This window comes from Mesoplodon densirostris, chromosome 13 (assembly GCF_025265405.1).
Source record: "Mesoplodon densirostris isolate mMesDen1 chromosome 13, mMesDen1 primary haplotype, whole genome shotgun sequence".
Taxonomy (NCBI): Eukaryota; Metazoa; Chordata; class Mammalia; order Artiodactyla; family Ziphiidae; genus Mesoplodon; species Mesoplodon densirostris.
This window is the reverse complement of record NC_082673.1, coordinates 31,984,690-32,000,606: the sequence shown is the minus strand read 5'-3', so window position 1 is coordinate 32,000,606 and position 15,917 is coordinate 31,984,690. Positions and strand designations below refer to the sequence as shown.

General features: G+C 55.6%; 1 protein-coding gene across 2 annotated transcripts in view; it reads right to left on the bottom strand.

Moving 5' to 3' along the window:
- Positions 1-13,923, bottom strand: part of LOC132501100 (centrosomal protein of 78 kDa-like) — a 77,381-nt gene extending 63,458 nt beyond the window's left edge. For both annotated transcript variants that reach the window (XM_060116590.1, XM_060116588.1), the window contains exon 1: positions 13,632-13,923. The gene's annotated coding sequence lies outside the window, so the exon portion shown is untranslated. The remainder of the gene's footprint in view (positions 1-13,631) is intronic.
- Between the last annotated feature and the right edge of the window lie 1,994 nt (positions 13,924-15,917).

Sequence of the window (15,917 nt, the reverse complement as noted above, 5' to 3'; positions counted from 1 at the left end):
TTGGAATATTAACTTGGGGTAGTACCTGAATCCACTGAGAAATGGTTTTGTTTTGTTTAAAATTTAGAAAGGCCAGTTGGATGAAGATTAATTTTAAAAAAAGGTAGAAAAGAGGAAGGTGCCTTAAGTGAGACATAACCTCTTCCCTCTAGGGGAAGGGGTCCTGTGGGAAAGGATGTGCATATATAAAATTCTGCCTCCAGACTGCCTTCAGACTTGAGCTACAATGTCAACTCTTCCCTGGGTCTGCCTCTCTTGGCCTGTCCTGCATATTTCAGACTCGCCAGCCTGAAGTCCTGTGACTCAGTTGCTTAAATTAATCTCACATACACAGACATCACTGGGTCTGTTTCTCTGGAGAACCCTAAGATAGATTTTATACTAATATACTACAGTAATGTATACATACGTATAATCTGAAACAATACAGAAGAAACTGATGAATGCTCGCCTCTCGAAGGAAGGACAGGACGGAGAGGGGGGAGCACCACCCCTGTGCACCGAACAGCCTTTAGTGCTGCTGCCAGCCCGGCCGCCCCAGGTTCAAGCAGATATAATGGCGTGTGGCCCAGGCAGTGGCTACACAGTCAAGGATTTTAAGGCATAATGCAGCGAGATGCCAGGGCCACGGTCACACACGTGGAACATTCTAAAGCCAAGAGCGGTCGCAGGATTCCGCGCATGGGCCCCCGAGGGCACTCTAGAGGCCGTCGCAGACCCTCAGGTCCCATGTGAGGAGACAGCCCACTAGAACACAGCAGGCGGCCCTCCTCCCAGATCTCGCCCGGGACAGCCTCCCGGGCACCCGGCCTCCTCTGCACAGCACGGGGCAGGCTCACAGAGGGAAGAGCGGCCCAAACCCAAAAGTCACACCAAACCCCACGGGAGAAGAGAAAAGCCAGGTGATGAGGGGAGGGGTCCCTCGGGAAGCTGGCCACTCAGGATTTCCAGCGTCTTCAACAGGAAGCGAGCTCACGAAGCACCAAGACCCGTCCTGGGTCACACTCAGAGGACTTGACCCCTGACCCCACAGCCCGGCTTCCCAAGCCTCCTCGATGCTGACAATGCGGACGCAGATCGGCACGGAGGAATGGGGGAGCGCACAGCTGGGGTGCTGCTGGGAACTCTGGACTGGCCCACCCCGAGGCCCCCTCCAGCAGGCGCCACACTCACCGGATGGTCTTGATGATTTTGTGAGCAGCATTGTGGGGTTCGTCCTAAAAGACAACAAGACAGGGTTCGGACCCGTCCCTCCCCACTGCGGTGATGCGGGCGCCCAGAGGAGACGGGGGCTGTGGCCCCGGGACTCCCCCCTCATTTCCCCACCCATGTGGAGAGCTCCATCCAAAGCGCTGGGGCCATGTCCTGCCACGTGGGACACGCTGGCTCCGGGAGCGCCTGTTCCTGCAGCGCCCTGCCGCCCAGCGGGCTGCGGGGAAGGGACCGGGATGGACTCGAAGCCCCCGACGCTCCTGCTCCAGGACTTCCCCCGGGCACTCCTGCAGCCTGGAAGCCACAGGCCTGCCTCTGAGTCCCTGAACCGCCGCAGGCCTCGGTCTCCATCTGTAAAATGGGGAAACACCACTCGTGCAACCACCGGGAGTGGGCGAGCAGAGGTCCTCCCTCCCGGCCACAGCGGCGCTCTCCTGGCCTCACTGCGCCCGGCGGGCTGGCCTCGCCGCTTTCCCCGAGGAGCACATCAGGAGTCGCTCTGGCCTTTCACAGGGGTCTTGGCGGCCAGCTAACCCAATACCCCGCAGAAACCAAGTGAGGACGACGCATCGTGTGAACGGTTTGTAACTCTAGACGCACCTCCGCCCAGGCGGTGAAGATTCCTATTGCGGTGAGGAGGGGCCTCGAAGAGGATGCACAGCGAGAGGAGGGGCCGCGAAGAGCACGGGCTGAAGCCCGAGGTGAGATGGTCAGGCCCAGAGCTGCCAGCCCTGCCCCAGGACAGCGGCTGCCCCTCTCAGCCCAGGCCACCATTTCCACGCTTCACAGTGGAGGACGGCAACGCGGGCAGAGCCCCTACGGGCCAGGGCACTGATGCCCGGAAGGTCCCAGGACAGGGCCCCCCACGGCGAAGCGGTCCTAACAGGTCAAACAACTCCGGAAACACCCTTTGTGTCCTAAGCCTCATCTTTGCAACAGCAGCCCTACTGAGCTATAATTCACACAGAATGGGCCCCCGCTTCAAGTATACAGTTCAGTGGCTTTTAATACATTCAGAGCTGGGCAACCATCCCCTCCATCTAGTTCCAGAACATCCCATCACCCCATTAGCACACGCGCCCCAATCCCCTCCCCAGCCCCTGACAACACTAACCCACTCTGCGTTTCTGTGGATTTGCCCGTTCTGGACGTTTGTAAATAGAATTACGATATGTGACCTTTTGCCCAGAATCTTATTTTTTAAGGCAAAGGAAAAAAACAATCTTCTATCGTTCTTAATAATATCCTCCAACTTACCAAGGACGGAGCAGTAAATATCCATTGAACTCATATTACTTAGACAAGGCCAGGGGCGGGAGATGGAGCATGTGCGGTCCAGCATAGGACAGCCCTGCAGACCAGGGGTTCCCAACGCGGGGGAACAGACCTGCATCATCAGTGCCACTGCTGACCCAGGAACCCTGGGGAAGAACCACTGATGGAACAATCGGCCCCAAGGCCTCCTGGCAAACGGCAGAAAACAGTGAGGACAGCTGGGTTTGGAAAACAGTCTGGCAGCTCCTCAAAGGTTAAACAGTTAGCAAATGACCCAGCAATTCCTCTCCTGGGTGTCTGCCCAAGAGAAATGAGAATATTCGTCCACACAAAACCCTGAACGTTCGGCTTACCAGGTGGCGCAGTGGTTAAGAATCCACCTGCCAATGCAGGGGACACAGGTTCGAGCTCTGGTCCGGGAAGATCCCACATGCCGCAGAGCAACGAAGACCGTGCGCCACAACTGCAGAGCCCGCGTGCTGCAACTAATGAAGCCCGCGTGCCTAGAGCCTGTGCTCCACAACAAGAGAAGCCACCGAAATGAGAAACCCGCACACTGCAACGAAGACTAGAGCCCACTCACCATAACTAGAGAAAGCCTGCACATAGCAACGAAGGCCCAACGCAGCCAAAAAAAAAACCACACCAAAAACCTGAACCTTAATGTTCACAGAGGCGTGATTCACAACTGCCAAAAGGTGGAAACCACCCAGATGTCCATCAACAGATGAACGAGTAAACAAATGTGTCCTCCACACACTGAAATATTATCCATCCACGAAAAAGAGTGAAGCACTGACACTCGCTACAACGTGGATGGACCCTGAGAACACGATTGCTAAGTGAGAGAAGCCAGACGGAGAAGGACACACAGGGTGTGATTCCATTGATGGGAAACGTCCAGAACAGGCAAGTGCACAGAGACAGAGAGTGGGTTCCTGGTTGTCAGGGGCTGGGGAGGGGGATGGGAGGGATGCTAATGGGGATGGGGTTTCCTCTCGGGGTGATGGAATGGTCTAAAATCGGTAGTAGTGATGACTGCGCTCAATGAATACACTACAAAGCAGGGAACGGCCCGCTTTAGGTGGATGAGGTGAAGAGTGTGGGAATTACACCTCAAAACAGCTATCAAAAACAACAGCAAGACCAAGAGGGACCTCCCTGGCCGCCCAGTGGTCAGGACTCTGGCTTTCACTGCCGAGGGCCCAGGTTCAATCCCTGGTTGGGGAACTAAGATCCCACGAGCTGCACAGCACGGCGAAAAACAAACAAAAAACCACAACACAATCTATAGGAGGAATGCGAGGTCTTGTTAAAAGCACCCCCACCTCAGTAGGAAAATACTCAGCATCTAAGACACTCATGTGGCCGACGGACTCTGTTCCTGATCCACAACATTCAGTGAGTCCAGACAGACAGTCCTGGCAGCCCTGAATTCCCTGGGCTCCTGTACCCACTGAAAGCAGAGAAGACGCCAGGCTGTCCCGCAGGGTCTGCTCAGAGACAAACGCACACAGCACAGTGTACAAGGCGCTGAGGTAGCCACAGGATGAGGAGGAGGGTCTAGAACTTTCCACCAACGCTCTCGCGTCACACTCCTCCTGAGGGGAGCCGGCCCCCGTGCACTGAGGAGCCTCAGCAGCCCTGCGGGGCCCACGGGCAGAGGAGCCACGGGAGGGGCCTCCTGGAAGCCAGGCATCCCTCCCGGTCCGGCCTTCGGATGGGACAGCCCTGGCTGAAGCACCTACTGCAGCCTCCTGAGGGACCCTCGGCCGGAGTCCCCTGGCCTGCCTGCTCTGAATCGCTGCCCTCAGAAACCACGGGAGGTCATCAGTGTGCATCGTCTCAGGCTGCTAAATTCATGTCTGCGTTCAGGCCGATACCCTACCCTGCGAGCACAGCCCATAAGAACAAGTCTTAGAGCCACGGAAGGACATGACAGTACCCAGGAGACTCTCATTCCGGTCACCACTGTGGAGTTACAAAACAGCGTGGGCGCTCTGAAAGGACCCCGTGAGCACGCGCGTGTGCCTGAGCATGCGCCGCGTGGAAGCCCCCGCCGGCTCGGATTGTGCTCCCTCCCTCGGGCCCCTCAGGAGGCTGGACGTGCCCCAGAGATGCTCCTCCTGCAGGGGCGGCAGGGTCCCTCAGCGCATGCGGGCCGCAGCCCTGGTTGAGCCACCGCGTCTCAGGCCGCATCACACAGAAGACAAGGGCCTGGAATGTGGTCTCATCTGTGATGAGATGAACTCAAGCTTTCCAAAGCTTTAAAACCAGAACGAAAGGAAGGAAACAGTTTACGACGTGCCTCCTGCAATCTCAGGATGCTGCTTTAGGGACTGGCCAGCTTCCAGCAACCGTACTGAGTCGTATGATTTAAGATGGCCTGATCACCATCGATGATTCAGAAGCTCTCACAGCTTCTCGGCTGTGGCCTCTTCTTCTGCTTCACAGGCCTTCAGAACAGAGCGACGCCAGAAGCCGACCCAGAAAGGTCCGACTGAGAACAGTCCTGAGGAAGCCCACACTTAGGAGCACCCACACCTCCTCCCCCGGGGGAGCCCTGGAACTCCGGGGTTTGAGGCCTGCCCTGGTCTCACTGCACAGGACGCCTGGCCTCCGCGTCCCAGCCACAGCCCCGGCCCGCTGCTGGCTGCTTGCGGAGTCAGTGACTAACCCAGGCTCTTCTCACTGACAGCCTCAGAGCCTCCGCAGGAAGCTGCGCAGCGGCTTAGCGGAATGCTGCTCACCACAGAGCCGGTGGCCTCACTCCGGGGTCCTGGGAAAACAGCCGCAATAAGCACAGCCGTTCCCGCCTGAAAAAGCACCCTGGCCGGAAGCCGGAGGCGGTCATCAGGCCTGAGCCGCCACCAAGCCCGTCCCGTCCACTCCCCTCCCCTGCCCTGTCCAGCTCAGGTGAGGGCGGGGGCCGCCCACGGGGCTGGGGAGTCTGGCTGTCCCACTCGGCAGGCCCCTGCCTCCTCCTTGAACGTGAGGACAGGTGTGGGAACAGGAACTCCACCCGGACGCCCTCAAGTCTAGCTGTGCCCCCGCTCGTCCCTGCAGGCCCTGCGCCAGGCGTGAGGAGCCTGGACAGGAGGCCTCCTGGGTGCTCGCTGCCAGGGCACGGCCCACCCCTGAGCATGCAGGCTGGTTCACGGTGACAGGGGCACAACATCTGGAGACATCGTCCCTGGAGGGCCCGGCGAGAGGCAGGGGGCAGAGACTAGGGAGGTGACAAGACGTGGACTCCAGCATCCTCTTCCCACTTGCAGCAGGAAGACACCGGGACCCAGGGGGCCTCCGAGGCAGGGGCATCACACCGGGACGAGCATCAGAATCCCTGGTCAGAGTGGAGTTCTGGGGCCCACCCGCAAAGTTTCAGAGTCAGCAGGTCTGGGCCCCAGGAACCCGCATTCCTAACCAGTTCCAGCTGGTGGGGAAGCTGCTGGCCCGGGGCCCCGCTCAGAGAACCACCGGCCTGAAGCAAGCAGGGACTCTTGCTCTATCACCATCTGCTGAGGGCACAAGTGCCCAGGAGGTGCCGAGGGGGAGCAACCTGGGACTCTGCCCGCAGTCCCCACTCCCCAGCAGGCTGCAGGGGGCACTGCCTGCGGGCTGGGGGTCGCTGCCTTCTTCCCCGAGGCTCTGCACACCTCCGGAGCCCTGGGGTGGGGGCCAAGGCAAGTGGGACAGAGCGGCCAGGGTGGGATGCACGCACTGCTTCCCAAAGTGGAGAAGCACAGCGGGAAGAGTCAAAGGCAGGGGAGATGGAACACGGCGGGAGGTCTGCCGGCTGTCTCTCTGCCTCTCCCAGTGGCAGGGCTTTGAGAGCAGAGATCTGGCTGGAGGAGTGGAAAATCCACAGAAGGCTGTCTGTCTGGGAGGAAAGCCAAGCGGGTGAGCAGAGGGTCCCTAGGCCCAGCGAAGGCGCTCAGCCTCACCTCTCAGCCTGCGGCCCTGCTGGGGAGCACCCACTCTCCAGGGAGAGGAAGCAGGGGGTGAAGGGAGAGGGGGAGGGCCAGCGCCTGCAGTGGGCCTGAGTATTCAAGAAGTGAACAGGTTTTCACATGAAAAAGAGTGCATTTCAGACAGGGGCGGTGGTGGCAGAGAGACTGGCTGTGGAGCATCACAGCGGTCTCATCCACACTCAGCCCCAGACGTCTGCAGGTCCCCAGCAAGGGGGTGCTGCCTGGTCCCAGGACCGTACCTGAGGACAAGCCAGGCCAAGGATGGGAACTGCCTGGTAAAGCGATGCAAAGGAGAGAGCCAGGAAGGAGGCTCTCCTCCCACCGCCCACCCGGCCCTCTCCCCACAGGGCCAGGCGTCAAACCAGGCTTGTCTCGGGACCCAGCTGCGTCGCAAAACCCTGCCCGCGAGACCTGCACTGCAAGAACAGTCAACATGGAAAAACAAGAAGGGGCTGCCGGGACTCCATGAGGCCAAAGTCCAGCTGGAGGAGGAAGAGAGAAGAGGGAGCGGGCCAGTGGCTCCCGGGTCACGGACACGGTGCTGGACATGGTGGGCCCGTGGCCCTGACCCGGGCGGGTGGGACCCGCTGTGCACACAGGGGCCCCGATGACCAGGGTCCAAGAAAGGAGCCGCCACGAGGGAGAGGGGTCTAGAGCCTCACTGAGCCCAGAGCGGCCCCTGGCCACCTGGACGAGGGGCAACGGTGCGCGGTGGCCCACTCCAGTGGCGTGTGCTGTGAGCACAAGATGCACGTGGATGTCTAAGAGCACGCACACACACAAACACTGCCCTTCAGGAATTCTTTAAATGGCACGTGGAAAATGTCGTGTCTGGGCTATACTCGGTTACGAACAATGCTATGAAAACGTACCTCGCCTCCTCCTTCTGACTCGTCATGTGGCTCCCTCGAGGGCACGTGTGTGGCTCGTGTGCCCCCTCACCTACCACCGCACCTGCGTGAGTGTTTCCAGACCTGACCATGAGCCTGAGCTCCACGCCTGGGTCCGCAGCTCACAGAAGCCAGTCTGCGCAGAGCCAGGACCGGCCGGGACGTCCTGCTGTCCAGGCAGCCGTCCTTCTGCAGGACGGGCATGGGTGTGTCCACAGGAGGACGGGGCGCCACGGGGGCTCCAGGGATGACAAGACCATTTCAGTTGCTTCAAGCCAAACCAGCCCACCTGTAAGAGCCCGGGCCGCCCAGCCACCCAAGGAGCCGCTGCAAGTGCTGAGCGCCTGACGCCGGGGGTGTGCGTGGAGGGGCCGTCGTGGAGTGACCCCGGTGGGATGGGGGAATGCGACAACCAAAAGTTCACCACCAGAATTTTTCTCGCCCTCACCAAAGAAAATGCTTTACTGCCACAGAGCAGTGCGGCCTGATGCCGAGGCCGTGACGGGAAGGGAGAGAAAGCCCAGGGATAGAGGAAGCCCTTCCTAGGGGGCACAGCTGGAGGAGGACTCGCCCACGCTCCCCACGACAAGCGGCAGCACGGCCTCCACCCAGCGGTCTCAAAGGCCAAGGCGAGCCGCGCCCCCAGCCTTCCAACTGTCTCCCACTCCAGCAAGGGGTCCTGTTAGCACCGTATCAGTACAACTGGCATCACCCCACCCCAGGACCAAGCCAAACGAACGCCTCTCCAGGGGCCTCGAGACCCCATGACCTGGGCCACGCACACGGGAGCATCACTCAGCCACGTAAAGGGGTGAAGCCCTGACACTCACAGCAACATGGACGGACCCTGAGAACACGATGCTCAGTGAGAGAAGCCAGACGCAGAAGGACACACAGTGTGTGATTCCATTGATGGGAAACGTCCAGAACAGGCAGATCCACAGACACAAAGAGTGGGTTCCTAGTGTCAGGGGCTGGGGCAGGGGACTGCAGGCCCTTTGCGCTGATGGAATGTTCTGGAATTAGAAGAGGTGATGGCTGCACAGCTCTGTGAATATAGTAAAAGCCATTAAATTGTACACTTCAAATGGGTGAGCTCTGTGGTGTGTGAATGCTATCTCGACAAAGCTGTTATTTAAAGAGAGACAAAACCCACAAGACCCAGCGCGGCTCTTCCTCCCCTTGTCCCGCCCCTTCACCTGGTGTCTCTCCCAGACCAGGTGTGGGCCCAGCGAGTCCTGCGGCCCCAGCACCTGCTCCCCGGTGGGAGCCTCACTCAGCCTGCAGGGTGAGCACAGAGCAGACACCAGGGAGCCACCTTCACACCAGGGGAAACGTGAGCCGCCACCACCACCACGCAACGCGCAAATCCTTCCCGAGAGCTCCCTGCCCCGAGCCCCACGACTCCCGCCATCCCCGTGGGCACCACCCCGTGGCGGCCCCCACCCCGCAGCACACAGCCAGCAAAAGCCTCTTCCCCACCTGGGAAAAGACGCGTCAGGTTTTTCAAGGACCAGCGTTCTCAGAGGTAACCTCTCTCACACACCGGCTGCCCGGGCACCTGGGGTGAGTCTGACGCGCTTTCCGGACATTGGCCGCGCACCCCATGACTAACTGAGGGGATTCAAACGGAAGCCTCTCAGAGATGAGGAGGCATCGTCATCCAAGGTCAATACTCAGTGAAGCACACAGCCTCTGACCTCCCAACTGCAGCTCACGGGAACCTGTGACTCGGCAGCCCTGCCAGGCGCCCTGGACAGGAAGAGGGTCCGGTCAGACACAGGGGCGCTGAGGAACAGAGTATACAGGCGGCATGTGGATGTTAGGGACCAAAGTACGAAAGCTAACAGCCACGTACTTACGGAACACCAGGCTTTTCCCGGTGATCCCTTCCTCTTTAAAGAGGCTACTTCACCCACGGAAAGTCTTCAAAGGGTTAACCTGCCTTCCACCTGAGCTCAGATTAGGCAGGACTCACACCAGCAGAGGTCAGATCAGAAAATATTTTGAGTCATGGGGAGAGATGGCTCACTCGGTTGCCCACTTCAGCTACTACTCACCGTGCAGTGAAGGGCGTGACTGCTCAGCGGGCCATCATCAGAGACTCGGGGGCTCTCGGGAGGAACCCACAAGCAGGCGGGGGCAGTCACGCTGGGGCCGCTCCACGCCCACAGCCTCAGTGAGTCACGGAGGGGAAGGACCACTGCCCGCACGCCCTCCTGGCTCCTGCCCTGCCTTCAGGCAGCCGAAGATACCACCTGCTTCCTCCTGAATTGAGACCCGGTTTTCCCACCAAAGGAAGTGCCATCCTGCTTTAGAAATGCCACCGTGAGCTATAAGTGGATATCTGGGAACTCTCAGTCACAGAAGGAACAACACTCGCCCTGCACCCCGCCCTCCTATTTGTCACTTGCGCAAAAGCCCATCTTGGAGGCTGGACATTTCCGCGTACAGGTGGTTGTGGCTGTTTGCACTTGCTCCTGCGGGTGCCCCCTCCTCAGACAAGCCACCCACACCTCCCCCAGGGCGAATCTGGCAGCCCCACCCTCTGGGACCTCAGTTGATCCCATATTCGGGGCACTACACCTCAGCTGAACTTCTGTGTTTATAGATCACCTACCGTCCTTAGTTCCTAAGTTTTGAGAATAATACTGTCACCCGCAGAATGGGAGAAAACATTTGCAAACGAATCAACGGACAAAGGATTGATCTCCAAAATATATAAACAGCTCAATATTAAAGAAACAAACAACTCAATCCAAAAATGGACAGAAGACCTACATAGACATTTCTCCGAAGAAGACATACAGATGACCAACAAGCACGTGAAAAGCTGCTCAACATCACTAGTTATTAGAGAAATGCAAATCAAAACTACAATGAGGTATCACCTGACACCAGTTAGAATGGGCATCATCAGAAAATCTACAAACAACAAATGCTGGAGAGGGTGTGGAGAAAAGGGAACCCTCTTGCACTGTTGGTGGGAATGTAAATTGATACAGCCACTATGGAGAACAGTATGGAGGTTCCTTAAAAAACTAAAAATAGAATTACCATATGATCCAGCAATCCCATTACTGGGCATTAACCAGAGAAAACCATAATTCAAAAAGACACACGCACCCCAATGTTCACTGCAGCACTATTTACAATAGCCAGGTCATGGAAGCAACCTAAATGCCCATCGACAGACGAATAGATAAAAAAGTTGTGGTACATATATACGATGGAATATTACTCAGCCATAAAAAGGAACAAAACTGAGTCATTTGTTGAGACGTGGATGGATCTAGAGACTGTCATACAGAGAGAAGTAAGTCAGAAAGAGAAAAACAAATATCGTATATTAACGCATGTATGTGGAACTTAGAAAAATGGTACAGATGAACCGGTTTGCAGGGCACAAGTTGAGACACAGATGTAGAGAACAAACGTATGGACACCAAGGGAGGAAAGCTGCGGTGGGGTGGAGATGGTGGTGTGCTGAACTGGGCGAGTCAGATTGACATGTATACACTGATGTGTATAAAACTGATGACTAATAAGAACGTGCTGTATATAAAAATAAATTAAAATTCAAAAATCAAAAAAAAAAAGAATACTGTCTACTGTCCTCCGCGCCCCCTGGAACACTCACTGTAAATATCCAGGAGGTGCTTGCAGAATGAATGAATCAATGAACAAACAAGCTCACTCATTTCAAACGTGAGGTCACATGCGTAAGCTGACCTTCTAAGAAGTTAAGCTTCTGGAAGGAGCCCATTTTCTTAATGTATTCAGCCTCGAGTCATCACAAAATATGAACTCTTATAAAGTACTGCCCCCTCACTTCCCATGAGAAAGCAAAATTCCTCAGCAGGGAAATGGGAAGGTAGCAGACATTACCCGCAAAGCTTTAGGAAGGCTGCGGCTCGCTGAGCACTTCACTAGGGCCCCTGACCGCCTGCCTGGTAGTAGGACAGACACATCAGGAACTGCTGCTGACAGGCAGAAAGAGCGCCAGGCCAGGCAGACAGCACACCCCGCACCCTGCCAAGCGAGGTCCGGCCAGCAAGGGAAAGATGCTCTCCACTTCAGAACCGCCCACCACTAGAAAGCCAGGTCCTGCCAGGGCCTGGACACACGAGGCCTTCCTTACAAGGGTTACAAATCTGTGGCCTCGCTCTGCCTCGAATAAAAGACAGTGACGGGGACAACGTGACCATCTCCAGATGAACTTTCAACTTCGTTTCAAGTGCCTGGGTGCCAGGTCACAGTGGATTTCTAAACTCTTCCAATACTCAAAAATACCAATTTCTAACATGCAGAAGGGTTGTTAAACATACACTTAGCACAGACCCCAGTCCCACTCCTGAGTATCTTCTCAAGTGAGGTAAAAACCCACGTTCACACGGAAACCTGCCCTGGGATGTTTACAGCAGCTTTATTCCTGACCCCTCAAAACTGGAAACATCCCACAAGTCCTGCCACACGCAGGCGAATGGACAAACGGAAAATGGAATACAACACAGCCAGAAAAAGGAGTGGCTTCTCATACCCGCAGCAACAGAGATGACGGACTTCCCTGGTGGCCCAGTGGCTAAGACTCCGTGCTCCCAATGCAGGGGGCCCGGGGTCCATCCCTGCTCAGGGAACTAGATCCCGCACACCGCAACTAAAACATACTGCACGCGGCAATGAAGATCCCATGTGCCGCAACTAAGACCCGGCACAGCCAAGTAAATAACTACCTAAATAAATATTTAAAACAACAACAACATAAAACAAAACCGGGAGGAATCTCGCATAGGTTTTGCTGAGCCAAAGCAGCCAGAACCAAAAAGCTACATGCTGTTGTTCCGTTTATCTGACTTTCTGGAAAAGCCAAAACCTTAGGGTCAGAGAGGAGATTAGTGGCCAAGAGGCTAGAGGCGCGCTGGTGCCCAAGGGCTCTGCCGCCTGATGGCGATCATCTGTCAAAACTCCTACAACTGTGCACTACAAGTGAACTATGCTTCACGGCTACTAAGGATACACAAATTATTACATTTTGAAAAATGCGCTGGCCAGCCAACCCGTGCATGACAAGGGCAGTAAGAGGGGCGGAGAGGCGAGGCAAGTGGATCAGCTGGAGTTCTGAAGGTTCTCCCCACTTTCAGTTTCCCTCCCGGGGGATGTCTCTCGGCCCTGCCCACTGCTCAGGCCGCCCACCCGGGCCACGCGGAGTTACCCGACTAGAAAAGCCAGAGCCCAGGCTCAGCCGCGCCTCCGGGCACAGGAAGGGCAAAATTAGAAAGCGCCAGTGCACAGTGGCGGGCTGGAAACCCTCGGACCTCAGATAACTGCGGAAAACCGGGGCTCGGAGTCAACATCCGCTCCCAGGCGGTCCCAGCGTCCCGACCCCGACCCCGACCACGGCCTCGACACAGTTTCCACAAGTCGACACACACGAAGCCCGCGCGAGGGGCGGGTCGCGCGGGCTTCCCCGCCGGGTCACCTGGAGGCCGGTCCCCCACAAGTCTAGCGCACGAAAGGGCACCCCAAAGGCGCCGTCCCAAGGTGCCCGCTGCGCTTTCCCTCCGGAAGATGGGCCGCGGGGCCCAAGCGTAAACCCTGAGACAAGGAACACGCGCACCACGCCGCCACGGGGGACGAGAGGCCAGGCGCCCACCTGGCCGGACACCCTGCATTTCTGGAATCACCAGACGCCTGTGTAAATTTCCGTTTGGCGTGTCATTTTCCAAAGGCCACTCAAGATCAGGGGATAGAACGCCTCCTCTCCAACTGTCCTGCCAGCCCACCCACTCAAGATCAGAGGGACAAAATGCCTAACTAAAACAAAACAAAACAGAAACACAAAAAACTGGAGAGAGGGAGGAAAGGGTGCCCTCAAAAAAAAAAAAAAAACAACTAAGCACGTTGACAGCGCTAAGAATAAACTACCAGGAAAAAGAAACCCTACATGTCAGATCCTAAAGTACAGAAGGGCAAGCCCGCCGGCAGTCCAGGCCCGGGGGGACCGGGGTCCCCAGCCCTGCAGAGCCAACCACAGACCGGCTCGGGCGCCCCTGGGAAGCGCGGGGTCCCCGCGGCCGAGTCTGCGCCCCCGGCCGGCGCCGGCTCCGCTCTGCCCCCCCTGCGCGCGGGGGCTGGAAACGGCCGCGGAGAACCACGGCGGGGCAGGAAGGGGGTTTGCAAAGAGGGTCTGGCGACTCGAGTCGCTCCGTTTCTCGGTGGGCTCAGCGCGCGCCGTTAGGGAAAAGGGGCGGAGGTCCAGGAGTAGGGGACGGGCGGCACTTACGTAGACCGGCAGCGGTCACGGGTAGACGGCGGGCTCGGCCCCCACGAGCGACTCCAGCCTCAGCTCCAGCTTCTCCCCCATGGCTTCGCGCGCGGCCCCCGCACCGTGCTAGTCTGGCCGTTGGGGGAGGGGCGCGGTGCAGCCGGAGGGGGCGGGGCAGCCGGACGGGCGGGAGGGAGGCTGAGGGGAGGGCGCCTGTCCTGGGCCTGGGCCGCCGCCGCTGGGCTCCTTTCCGGCCCCCGGCTCCCTCTTTGTCATCACAGGCCTGGGGCCTCCAGCGTTGCTGCGAACTAGGGCCGGCATGGGGCGAGCACAATGAGCCGGGGACCAGGCTGACCCCGCCTCGGGACTTGCCCGCTCTCACGCACGCACGCACGTCTTCGGCTGCCCCCGGCCACCCACACCGGCCCGAAGTGGAGACCCGGGAAGACCCTCGGGGCCTGGGGTGGGGGGTTCGACTCCCGCCCTTGACGTACCGTGACACACCTCCTCCCCCAATAATAAGACTATAATTCCTCATTAAATATGACAGCCGGAATCCCGGCTTCTGTTCACAAAAATGCCGTGTATTTAGCCTATGCTAGGCACCAGACCGCGGACGCTCAGTACTGGCAAAAAGGGAAATGCCCTGCCCTCATGGCACTGCCATTTTAATTGGAATAGTAGTGACAATGGTCAAGGGAGAACATAAAGTGTCATCATCGCCACGGGGATGGTTAATCTCATGTGCGCACTGCGTGGGGCCCCGGCAACCACAAACATTATTCCAGATGTGGCCAGGAAGGTATTTTTCACAAGAGATTAACACTGAAATTGGTCCACTTTGCGTAAAGGAGATTGTCAATGCCTCGGCGTGGGTGGGCCTCGTCCATAAGTTGAAGGCCTGGAGAGAAAAATGAGGTTCCCTGGAAAGAGGGAACTGTTCCTCTAATGGCCTTGGGACATCAGCTCTTCCCCGTGTCTCCAGCCCAGAGTCCTGCCCTGACTTGCCTGCCTCACGGTCACATGAGTCAACTCCTTAAAACAAAACTATATATGTAAAAATACTGAATACATACAAGCCTATTAATTTGTATATGTGTGTATACATATTATATATATGTATACACCTATGTTTATATGTGCGTGCGTTTGTAGTATATGTGTAAGTACTATATACAGTAAACATACAAGCCTATATATTTGTGGGTATATATTGTATACATGTATGTATGTGTATATATATATAGTATACATACTATAAATGTGAACATGCTGTATACCCATATATTGATATATGGGTGTGTATATATACAGTATATGTACACTGTATGTATGCAGTGTATATTTATATATAGGTGTGTATATATGTTGTATACCTGTATGTGTATATGTTGTATAGGTATTATATGTATATATGTATATACTATATATATACACACTTGCATATGTATTTATATGTGTATGTACATGCACATATTTACATATAGGTGTGTATGTGTGTGTATACATTGTATATATGTATGTGTATATATCTTATATTTATGTATGTATATATATGATGAATTTATATATGCAGTACATATATATTTTTATGCTACATGATTTCATATGTAGGTGTATATGTGTGTCTCTATGTACGTACGTGTATGTATTGAATATATTATATGTGTATGTATGTATACTATATATATACACACCTAAATATCTTTGTATGTGTGTATATATGTATGTACTTAGGTGTGTCTCTTGCATATGTTATACGTATGTGTACATACTGTACATATACAAACTATGCATTTTATATGTGTGTATGTATAGTGCATATGTATGTGTGTATTGTATATATTATGTGTATATGTGTGTATACATACTGCATATATACAAACTGTGCATTTTATATATGTGGGTATGTATATGTGTATTGTCTATACTATATGTGTATATGTCTGTACACATACTGCATATATACATGGCTGTATATTTTGTATGCGTGTACTTATGTACGTGTGTGTGTATATACACACATCCCCTATGGATTCGGTTTGTCTGGAGAACCCTCACTGATATGGACACATGACAATTGAGCACCTGCTCTTTGCCAGCCAGGGAGCCAAACGCTTATCCTTTCGGTGTCTCCCTTAAGTGTCACAAGTCCCGGGAGGGAAGGTGATGCCGCTCCTACCAGTTGAGGTGCCTGAGGGTCAGAGAGGTTCACAGGGCGGGGGACTGGAGCCTGGTGGAGCCCAGGTGGAGTTCTAGCAGCAGTACAGCCTAGCAGTCCCACTTCCCCGGGTGCTTCTCATA